The sequence below is a fragment of the Cryptomeria japonica genome, chromosome 5, assembly GCF_030272615.1.
Source record: "Cryptomeria japonica chromosome 5, Sugi_1.0, whole genome shotgun sequence".
NCBI classification, from domain to species: Eukaryota; Viridiplantae; Streptophyta; class Pinopsida; order Cupressales; family Cupressaceae; genus Cryptomeria; species Cryptomeria japonica.
This window is the reverse complement of record NC_081409.1, coordinates 460,301,245-460,314,413: the sequence shown is the minus strand read 5'-3', so window position 1 is coordinate 460,314,413 and position 13,169 is coordinate 460,301,245.

Below are 13,169 nucleotides of genomic sequence, written 5' to 3'. Positions count from 1 at the left end.
CTCTTTTAGATTCCATTGCATGGCCAATCCGAGTCCTATGATCAAGGCCTCATATTCTACTATATTGTTTGTGCATGGGAAAGTGAGTTTGTATGACTTAGGGATACTATCACCTTGAGGTGTGATAAAAAGAATACCTACCCCTGAGCCATGTCTAGTGTATGATCCATAAAAATATAGCTTCTAGGGTTGTGTAACTATGATCATAAAAATTTTCTCATCTGAAAAGGGAAATAAGAGGATGGTTGACTTTGAGTGGTGCATTAGCCAACTGATCTACAATAACCTATCCCTTGATAGATTTGTAGTCCACGTACTCAATATCAAATTCACTCAATATCATAACCCATTTGGCCAAGCATCCTGTCAATGCTGCCTTGCTGAGTAGGTACTTGAGTGGATCTATCTTGACAATAAGTTATACTTTGTGCATTAACATGTACTCCCTTAATTTGGGGGCTGCCAAGATAACTGCTAGGCAAGCTTGCTCAATAGGTGTGTAATTGAGTTCATAGCTTACCAGTGTTCGAGAGATGTAGTGGACAACACATTCTTTTCCTTCTGCATTATGTTGTGCAGGCAATACTCCTAATGTCATGGTTGTAGTTGAAATGTATAACAATAGAGGTATGCTTGGATCTGGTGGAATCAATAATGGTGTATTCATTAGGTAGTCTTTAAGCATTTGGAATGCTTGTTGGCATTTTGCATCCCATTGAAAGCAGATATTTTTATGTAATAGATGGGTGAAGGGATGGCATTTATCAGCCAATTATGCAATGAACCACTGAATGGATTGTAATTGCCCTTGTAATGTCCTCAACTAATTGATATTCTTTGGAGGTGGCATTTCCATGATTGCCTTGACTTTCATAGGATCTACCTTAATGCCTTTACTTGAGACATTGTATCCTAAGAGCTTCCCGGAAGTTACTCCAAAGACACATTTCTTTGGATTGAGATGGACATGGTATTGTTCCAATCTATTGAAGATTTTATCCACTACTACAAGATGACCCTCTCTTGTTAATGATTTAGCTAGTAAATTAGCCACATAATCTTCCATTATTGTGTGCATCATGTCATGGAAGATGGTAGTCATGGCTCTTTGATATGTTCCCCCTGCATTCTTTAGAATAAATGGCATTACATTCCAACAATATGTTCCCCATGGACATGTGAAAGCAATTTTATGTTGATCCTCTGGAGCAATTTTAATCTGGTTGCATCCTGAAAATCCATCCATAAGAGAAAGCATCGCATGACCTATTGTTAGATCAACAATCATGTCAATGTTTGGTAAGGGAAAGTCATCTTTGGGACATTCTTTGCTTAAATTTCTGAAATCTGTATAGATACAGATGCCCCCATTAGGTTTACCAACATGTACAATATTGGAGATCCATTCTACATAATCAATTGGTCTGATGAAACCAACATCCAAGAGATTTTTAAGTTCAGCCTTGACAAGAATGACAATTTGTGGGTGCATCTTTATGAGCTTTTTTTTGATAGGTTTAGCTCCTTTTGCTACAATTAAGTGATGCATGACCAAATCTGGATCTAAGCCAGGCATGTCTGCATAAGACCATGCAAAGTTGATTTGGCACTTCTGGAAGAATTCCACAAATTTTGGCTCTTCTTCAGGAGTTAATAGAGATGCCAAATATATTTTGGAAGAATTCCACAAACACGAGTTCAAACGTTACTAGATTAGTTCCAACCAAAACTAAACACAAATGAACTCAAAAACCTTAAGATGCATACCAAGAGAGATATAAAGCAAACTATGAAAAGCATACATAAATGAAAGAGAGAAAGAAGACTCCCCAAGATGCTCCCAAAGATGCTCATAGATGTTTCTCAATTTCTCTTCTCCTCTCCAAGATCCAAATGGGTGATTGTAAGTAGCTCTCAGCCTTTAGCACAAAACCATTGATGACATGAAGATTTGAAAGTGCTTGAAAGATGATCTAAAATATATTGCTATGCAAATGTCTAGACTAAGAGTGCTATGAGAAAGCTCTATGAACATACAACTATAATAACAATGCAAAATGATTCCTCCTTTTCTTGAGAAATGAGGTCCTTTTATAGGGAAAATGTTGATTGAATGGCCAAGATTGAGTGAGCTTGTGAAGGGCTATGATTGATGGGTTTGTGATTCATGTGATGGCTTTCAATCCAATCCCATGATGACAAGTGTCAACATGAGATGGCTTGAGAGGAGAGGGAAGATGCATTTAATGCCTGAGGAGACATGAGGGTTACCCTAGGAAGGTTTGGTTAGGCTTGAGTTAGTGGATAAATCTTTTATCCAATGATAATGCTTATATCCAATGGATAAAATCTTGTGCAAGAGTTAATGGGGATAACCATGGTCAAATAATTGAATATTTGAAGAGACCCATGAGTTAAATGAGGGTTGAGTTAGAGGGAAAGCCTCTAACTATGTGGGTAAGTTGAGTTAACCATTAATGGTTATGTAAGAGCCATAAAGACTTTAAAAGACTTTGGGGGTTAACTTGTTGAAGAATAAAGGATTTTAGTGCATTTCAAAGACTTTGAGGCATTTTTGAGAAGTGACCTTTTTTTGGGAATGTGCAAATGATTAGAGAGGGGGATTAGGCTAATTAGATGGGGGTTAGAAGAAATTAGAAGAAAGTTAGTGGCCAAGTGGGTTTGGTGGGTGAGAGAAAATAGGATTTTATTTAGAAATAAAATCTATTTATTTGTGCAACTTGCATTTGTAGGAAACTGCAAGTGGGGTGGGATTTTAAATAAATTTTTTGATTTATTTAAAAGGGAAATTTGATTTGCATTTTTAAATAAATGCTGATTTATTTAAATGAGAGGAATGAGGGAAATTAAATAAATTAGACTTATTTAACAACTAACTTATAGATAGGGATTTTAATTTGAATAAATTTATGTAATTTATTTAATTAAAATAGCAAAATGGGGGTTGAATGAATTAATTAAATGTGAATTTAATTAGTAGAGGAATATTAGTGTATCAAATAAATATTAAATATTTATTTAATCTAGTGGACTAATAGGGGTCGTTTACACTCTTAATTGAAAAACAAAAAAAATAGGAGATTTATAGAGGAGGAGGAGAAGATGGTAAATATTTTGTGTCAAGAGCATCATGGAGAGCGCGTCCAGCGGTTCCAGTGACCACCATTGTGAGGGGCACCAATAAAGGGGGATGGATAAGACAATTAAGAGAAATGATCCTTACTACTATCAGGTATAAGTAATGACATAGGTTTAGGTAAATGTGCAAGAGAGGTCACCATTGATCAAGTCACATGAGTGTTCCCCAGTGACGATGCAGTTGAGGGTGGAGCTTGAGGATGTTGACATAGACCTCCTCAAAGGATGTAGATTGGAGTGGGTGGAAATATGGCCATGTGTGCATGCACACAATTCCATGATGACAACACTATTAGAGAGGTGGTAGAGAGACACTAATACTTTTCATCTCTCGATCGGGGAGGCGAGTATCACGCTAGAGGACATATGAACAATTCTTCATATTCCTATGCAAGGATTCATTCTAGAGTAAAGGGTAGATGTATTTGATTACCATATGCAAAGGATATACTCAGAGGATAGATCATTGATGGCGAGGACAAGGATGGTATTAGAGATAATGATGCAAAGACAACTACCAAGGATTAATCTCTATATAGTAGGCCTGATCAATAGGCGACTGATGCTAGATCTAGGAAGACATGTGTTCTCCATTGGGTGGGCCAGAGTGTTGTAGAGGATTATAGAGGATGCAGTGATGTATGCATGGAGATATTTTTTGTTAGGACAATTATATCATGGTATGCACATGTGTGTCTATTGGCACAGGGGTCATTCTTCCTCATATATGGGCCCTAGAGCATATAGTTGTATGTCGACTAGTGGGAGTGAGTGAGTAGGTATAAGAGCATACTAATGTATGCAAGTGTGGTGGGTTTCTTCATTATATGCATACGAGGGCAGAGGACTACTATAGGAGGGTTTTCAATGAGATGACTGATTTTACATGGAGACCTTATAGGTACTACCTTGCCTGTATGAAGAGGACTTTCTAGCTAATTGGGTATATAGTACATGTTATTGATCAATATCTTATGCATCATATGGTGAGGTAGTTTGGTCTTGTTGTCACATGGTTTGCACCCTGAATGCTAAGTGTAAAACTTAGTAATGCAGTGAAACATGGGATGATTTCTAGGCTTGTGGGTTGCCTATAATGGAAATAAACCTTCAGATGAAGGTTTTATTCTCTTTAAAAACACCTCCTAAAACTATTAACTTGGGTGGAGAAGGGACGAGAAGATAAATGAAACTGAAATCCTAGTCTAATAGGAGGCGATGCACCAATGCTTAGGTCTAGAAAATACTAATTTAACTCACAAACTGACCCAATAAGGCTTAAAACCATTCACAACTCAAAATAAATGATATAAAATGCATAAGTATTTTGAAAGAAGGTGTTTTAACATTTGCCTGAAGAAAAATTAAATTTTCACAACTTCATCTATTTATTCACAGCCTAACACAACTTACAACTTGAATTCACATATCTCTCTTGTATTATTAAGGTTTGAATAATAAAAGTTTAAAGGATTTGAATGACTGAATCACAATAAATGCATCAAATTATTCATCAACACAAAATAAAGTCAAGAAAATCTTAGTAGAAACCAATTGCTTTATTGAATATGAAAAGAGTCATTGTTGTTACAAAGTGTTAAATATGAAAGATATGTTGAGTTACAATGCTTCTTGTTGAGTATGCAAGCAAAAAAAAGAACTATAATAGAAAATAAGAAGCAATAAACATATATGCATTCATATTGGGGGGTTTAATATCCTGAAAAATCAAAAACAATATATTGCATATCTGATGAAAATAGGGGGATTTGTAATTCGAGATATGAAAAAATACAAAATCTAATGAAAATAGGGGGTTTTTAATTTGGGTTGTGTATTGGGATGGGGTTACAAAAAAGGAGTTTAGGCAATATTTTTTTGAAAATAGGGGGATTCTTTAATATACCATGAACACATGTGATATAACCCAGGTTCACTAAGTGAAGCCCTCAAGATAGAAGTGAAGCCTTGAGAATAATTGAATGTTGAACTGATGTCCCTCCTCCAACTTGACTTCAACTGATTTCTTCTTCTTATTTTGATCTCCATCTAGCATGTAATTAGCTTTCTTCTTATTTTGATCTCCATCTAGCATGTAATTAGCCTTCGGGGTTAAAATTGATAATTATAAAAATATGAAAGAAAGGAGGTGGAACTGCTGCAAAATGAAGTTAAAATGCTCCAAAAGTTGGCCTAAGTGATACCTAAGTCATGAGAGGTCAAAATTGATGTAGAACTACCCCTTAACTATCACAACTCTCTCTTTGTAGCTTAAAACTACATTAGAATCCCACCTTTAAGGCTTCGAACTAATGTTTGCACCTTGATCTATTACTCAAACCTTTTGCTTCATAATCATTATTTGACTATCTTCTTATTATGTCTAGGACTACTCTAAAGATCTTTTGACAGTCTTCCTCATGTGTGAATATGTGGCTCATATTGGAGTTCAGTATTATGAACAGTGCATTCATAAGCTGCCATTTTCCCGCAATGGATTGTGGCTTTGATTTTTGCTAGGGACTATGACTGTCACAACTTTAATGCATTTCGATAAAACTATGTTTTGTTTTATGATTGTTCTTTAATTGATTCATATCATGTCACTATCTTAGTCCCAAGACTTTTACCTTTATTCAAGTCTAGGGTCTGCTCTTAGCTTGATGACCTATGGAGACATGGGACATCTCTAACTGTGTTTTGACAGTGAATATCATCATTTTTATTTGATTGCAAACTTGTATCGAGGCTTTCTCCTATGCTGCTATGAGTCCTATTTCCACTGAATTTCTTCTCTGATTTAGGACTGCTTTGTTTGTGTAAAGAATCTCTTTGACTACTTTTGACTGTCGTTTATGGCTTTTGGCTTCATTATGGATGCATGACTATAACTACAATCTGTCACATAAATTTTTCTCTTGGTCTCTTTACCAGTAAATCCTTAGTCACGGTTTATTTGGATTGTCTTTTGACTACAACATTGGACCTTATTAATCTCTCAATACCATCTCTTGTTCCTTGATTTCTCTATGCTTTGGAAAATGACAGTGAATAAATAGGTATTCTCTTTTTCTTCTTTGTAGACTGGCCATTGTGCAAACTGTCAACATATATTGGCAGAATTGTCCTATCCCTATGACTGTCGATACAAATTATCAAGTATTCTTCTTTTTAGTGGCTATCCTCTTGGTTGTTTATTGATCTGGCCTGATGCTTAATTTTTCTCTAGCTTGGTCATTCGTCTTCTTGTTCAAATATTGTCACACTGCAATGTGTTCTCCATAAAGACATTTCCCTTCAATGAAATCCTACTCTCTTGGACACTTGTAGGATTACATCGTCATTTTTTCTTTCACTATTTTATTTTCTTTGATCCATTAATATATCTTGATCCACCAAGACATACATTTGATTAAAGACCATGACACTGTGTTTCCTTGTAGATACCCCTTCTTACTATTCTTTTATGTTGCAATTTCCCTTGTTATTGTGACTTTTCTTTGTATACCATAGTGTTATTGGTTGTATACTTTGAACTCTTCTAGATCGTTTCTCTTATATGTGATTTTCTACCTTTCAACACTACATTGTACATTGGTCTAAAACTTCTCTTGAAGAGATTATTTATTCTATTCTTGACATAATGAATAGGACATTGCCCTTTGTCCAAGACCTTCTTTGGCCTTGTTGGAACCCTAAAATTTTCAAATTTTAGAGTTCTAGATTCATGCCAAAAAGAAGATTTCTATGTTAAATCATGTATCACATCTATAATCAAGAAGGTTCTTCCATTTCCAACTCTAAAAACCAGGTTTGGTGCATGAACAAGGTGGTCGATTTCCAGGTATGTATGTGGTTGCAAAGGCAAAATCATTCCAGGTATGCCTTTTTGAATCACAATTTCTTCTCACCTAAGCACTATTATGTCAATTTAATTGTTCATATGCATTTTCTATATCATAAATATGTTCTATGCCAAATTGTAGATCCTCTTGATAACAATTCTTGTTTCTCTTGAGGCTAATCCATGTCTATTTTCTTAGAATGTATAAATCACAAATTGAAAGGTCATATTCAAGCATTGATAGCTCTTTCCCATTAAACGCTTATGTCAAACTAATTATTTGTGCATATTATCTTCATCTTAATGAAGCTCGATGCTGAATTTAAAAGTGTTGTGAATCTATTTGCTATTTTTCATTAGCTAAAACCAAATGGAGCTTTTTCAGAATTGTTGTTTGCAAGATTACAATGTTGACTAAGTGCTCTCTTTGGATTTTAACATCTATTGGTCAGATAGATATCTTATCAGATGAAGTGGTCCACATGATTCCCTGTATGGAAATAAAACTATTTGTAAAGGAACAATGAAATCTGTGGTGGAGTACTTCTAGGAGACATATGGATTTACCATACAACATACTAGTCTGCCATGCCTACAAGTTTGAAATCAACAAAGGCCAAGCTACTTGCCAATGGAAACTGTCTATCACAATGCATACGCTCAAGATCCATATGCAAAATAATTTGGACTTAAAATCAATGACAATCTTGCTTCAATAGAAGCTCGAGTTTTGCCTGCACCTTGGTTGAAGTATCATGATACGGGAAAAGCAAAAGGATGGAAGTGGCAACGTTGTTGTTTAACCCGCAAATGAGAAATAGTGGGAGGAGCTTGTCATTTTAGTTGCCATGGTAAGCTCATGTCAGAAGGAAACACATAGCACAATTGGCATGTGTGAAGCATCGAGACCAGTGAACTTATTTACCATAGATCATAGGAAGTTGTTCCAAAGCACGTTGTGAAAAAGGAAAAGGTCATTGCAAACCATGATTTTCAATCCTTTGCAAGCATCGCTAGTGCAGATAATAACCAATTCCATGTTGTGTGTCTTGATACATCTTCTCTAATATTTTACATGAATGACACATCACACAGGATCATATACGCTCTTGAAGGATGGAATTGATTTGAAGAAACTCCATATGGATTATAATGCATTTCGCAACAACCACCCTAACCCTAACCATAACCATTGGGTATCACATAGCGAAAATGGCATTGCTCCGATACTATATGTTTTGCCAATGGAAACATTTGATAAGATTTAATTTCTTTCTTTTCCATTGGGTATTGGTGTAGCCGAAAAGGGCCTTCCTCGATGGACCAAGTTATGCTGATGGAAACTTTTGTTATACCAATGACAAAGCCAAAGGAGAAGTCTTCATTGCCATCGGGTATCGGTGTAGGATATAATGTGCTATTCCAAGAAGGTATGCTACCCTGATGGATCCACTGTGAGGATACTATAACACAAAATTATATTTCTTAGGTTTGCATGTACAGGAAGTATCTTTTTACCTAAGAAATTTAATAGAGTATTTTATTTTCATTATGATTTTTTACCATTCATGTAAATACCATAGAAAAGGAAAAATATTATTTTAAAGATTATGTTTTCCACATTTTATGAACTTTGAATTATTTTTTTGAAAGAGAAATATTTGTGTAAAAGGAATAATTATATTTTACATATAAATGTTCTTTAATGCATAATATTTGATTAATAAGTCGATTTTAATGTTATGATATTTTAAGCTTTCATAAATATTTTTACCTTAAATTAATGAGCTGAGTATATATTTTTGGGTAAATTTTATTTATGAATAATCAAAGAATGAGTACATTTCTATTATTTTTCTCTTTTGTTGATTTAAAGAGAAATAATATTTCCAAAGGGATTTGTTACTATTGAAAATTTTCAGAATTTATTAAGTAAAAATCTCTCTAAACATTATTAAATGTAAATAGACAAATTTTTCAGAAATTTTAAAATGATTAGTGTAACTTTTGAAAGATATCTTTGAAAATCATTTGAATGTTAGGTATTCTTATTTATGTAAACAGTTGCCCTAAAATTCTATTTTAAGGGGCAAATTATTAAATATCCCTCGTGTAATATGAATTTTTTATTACATTGTTGGTGTGCAGGACGCTCACATATGAAAGTTTGAATTTATTTTCCTAAGCACATGTTGAGCAGGGAGTATTTCTCACCACATAATGATCTTTATTTACTTGCAAAAGCACTTTGAAAACAAATCTTATTTGTAGTCTTTGATATAATTATGATAATATTCTAATTGCCTTTGAAGAAGTTATAAAAGAATATATTTTGACAAAGGTGAAATTATATTTATACATAAGTTCTTTCAATATGGTGACCTAATGATATTGTCTCTCATCATGTTTTTACCCTAATTTTTTGAATTGAATCCATATTAGGGTAAATATTCTTTCTTTATTGTATGAATAATGTATTTGAGGACCAATGTGTGAATATTATATTTTGTTCAAAGAAGAAAATGTATTTTGAAAAGTTCTTTTTACCCAAGGTAAAATGATGAATAGCATTTATTAAAATGGATTTTGGTGTTTTGAGGCAATCTTTTCATATGCATATTATTTTCCCTAAGTTAATAAATTGAATATGTTCATTAGGGTAAATTATTTTTATCATATAGTTAATGATTTTATTGATTTTTGCAAGTATATATTCTATTGGAATTGCCCTAAAAGGGTGAAAATGTGTTCTTATCACATGGTTGGAATATTGATTCACGGATGTCATTTCTAAAAGGGAAGTATTCTTATCATATCACACTACCTTATGTTATTATTTGAATGCACATCAAGATGAAACTTATATATGTTATTTACCCTAAATAAGTGCTTTGAATATATATATTAGGGTAAAGTGTTATTTTATATAAATGGATGTTATGTTTGCAAAATTATTTTCTTAAAATGTAAATAATTTGGTTTTATTGAATTATTTTAAACAAGTATTTATATAAAGATTATTGACTTTTCAAACTAAAATCTAAGGTGGAATATGTTTAAATCAAGGAATTTGATTGGCTTATCTTGTGTGTAGGAGATATTGAGAAGATGATGAATATTTGTCGAGGAATTTTATCAAGGCAGAGAATAAAAGACACATTATTAAAGCATCATTTAGTATTTTTTAGGGTTCTCATTTGTAATTATTTATTAAACCAGAGGGTGTGTCCTTTAGAATGCAACTATCTATAACTCCCTTCTGTGTATGAAAGGGTGTGTCCTTTCATATATGTCTTTTGATTCACATACTTATAGGGAGTCATTCTTATATGGAATAAAACCGGAAAGACTTCTAGGAAGGATTGTAAGTTATATGTATTGGGGAAGTCTATAGGAAGAAGAAGTATCTTTTTGTGCAAACAAACTATAATGGAGTATCTTCAAGTGCAGCTTATGTATGCAATCATTTCCTAAAGATTAACATACAAGGTTCACTGTTTCTTTTCTAAATATTGTGCATACTTTTGTGTTGATGAGTTATCTTTGTCCTCTAGAGAAATTTGTCATTTGATTTGCTATGATGTGCCATCACATGCTGTTACATTAAATGTGAGATTGGGTTTTTCATTGTTTGTGTAACACATACTGAAACCTTCATAGTTGATGATTAATATTGTCTCTGGAGTTGATAAGATCTCTTGTCCACAAAGTATCATAAATATCCCTGGATAGAGGCACTGGTCTGTTATTTATCTTTTAAGGTCCTGGTTTGTTAGGCATTTAAGGTCCTTGATAGAGAAACATTCTTCCCAAACCCTATATGAACTGATCTTTGCATATTTCTTTTAAGTCTTGAAAGCATCTTATTCTCAAGATACAATCATAATCATTTTCATTTCTTTTCAAAAGCATTCACTTAAAGCACATAATAAAGCATAATTGTAGAACAATCATTTGCCAGTTTTGCATTTGCTAACCATAAAGCTTAAATCCACTTTAAATAACTCTTTTTGTGTTTGAGAGGGAGAGGTATACCCACCTAGGTTCAGTGGAGCCTTAAGTGTAGAAGGATTTGGTCTTTGACCATCCCTGTTCGTTGGCCAAGGCTAGTTGGATCAGTTAAGGGCATGACAAATCCTTAAGTTTTCCAATCTGTGGTTTTGGGAACCAACAAGCCTAGCTTTGAGTTATATAAGTATTGCTACCTTTTGTGATCTATGTTACATTTGACAATGATCTTCAATTATTGACCATGCATTTAGACCTTGTGCCCATGCTCATACTCTTAAAGCTTGACAATGATGTCTGTACATCATATCATGCTTTGTTCACTACCCCTTTTTGTTTCAAGCTCTCAAACCTTGCTCACTATAGTTGTGAATGAAAAATGAGAATTTTATTTCATTCTTACACTCTCATGGCTGTCACAGTCTCCTTTGGGACTGTGTATTCATCTATTTAGCTATGATTTTCTTTGAGTGGCCTTGAAACCAAAGTATGGTCTATGGACTCATCTTATATCACTGATCACTGTCTATAAAAAGAAAGAAAGGCTATGACTCTATTTACTATGATTTGATAGTGATTTGAATGTAACATAGCCACTTTTATGACTTGACTATAAACCACTGTTATTTCACTATTCCGTGGCTACTTTTCTTTATACACATGTAGCTACACCAGGTTCTTTGATGGTGAATGATCCTTCTTAAAACATACCCCTTTGTTTTAGGATTGTGATCTCTAGACCTTTTTTCTGATCTTTTATAGGCTTTTCATCTCTACATTACACCTTTGTATCATTGTTTATGCATAGTACAATTTTGAGTTCTCTTGCAACTCTTTAATAGCCCTTCATTCACTGTTTTGTCCCTTTATGATTTCTCTTAACTATGGAATTATCTCAAAGGTCTGCAATTTTTATTTTGACTATGGTCTCTCATTCAAGAGCCTTTCTCTAAAGCTTTTCTATGACTGCACTTGATGCTAATACAAGTCCTTATATTGTCCATGCTTTTTTGTTATATGCTTATGAACTGAAATTGTCATCTTTGCATGTTGTGAGATTATGCTTGAAGAAACCAAGATCTAAGAGACCAATAGATAGCACAATGATAAGAGAGATAAAATATGTGATAAGAATAAACACTATTCCTATCAATAATGCCAAAAAGAGATCAACTAGATCATCAAAATTACATACAAAGTAGATGAGCCTGCTTATAAAGGCAAGGCTAAGAGACAAGAGAGCACACAATGATGGCATGTGGCTCAATGAGATGCAAGGGTAGGTAGGGGTAGGTAGGAGAAATAGTAAAATATTCCACATGAGGTGGATCACCCACCGAAGGTGGAATTATCACTCCACAATAAATGGATATGATAAAGTAATAACAAGATCACACCATAAAAGGTGGATATTATCCTACATACAAACTCCCAATGTATGCACATATCCCCAAGTGTCTCATATGAAAACTACAATGTTATGCATGTACCTAAGTAAACTTAAGTGAAGTATAATTATATCCAAAATGAATAAATAATTACACCAACACCCCCCCTTAAGTGTAACTTAGTGGAATGCACTTATGTCTACAATGCAACTAAGCAATGCAAGATGGGTCTCGACTACAAGGCCATGTTAGGTACCCATGTACAAATACAAATGCAATCTCCCATAAAGCGGGGAAAGAGAGAAAAATCTAATGGGAAAAAACCCTCTCCCAAAAGAGAGATGAAAACTATACAAAGAACTCTCAGAGAAGTATGTGAAGGATAATGTAATACCCTTAAATTGGCCATCTAAACCATGGGCCCCTAATCTCGACAACATCACCAAGGTCCTAACCAAAGGCAATTAAATCAACTTTGAGCACATTATTAGTTCTTTAATCATCAAATGTCATATGGAAAATCAATTACTCAATATTAATTAAATATTCATTTAATTAATTGAATCATTCCAAGAAAATCATTTTAATCAATTATCCTATTTTATTTATTAAATATCCTAGCATATTTAATTAATTAATAAATTTTCTATTAATCATGCAAAAATAATTAATTTATTACAAAAGAGGAATTAATTACAAAGCAAGAGCTGAATTGAAAATAAAATAAAAGAATTGAATTGAGAGAGAAATCAAACTTGAGATATTATTTC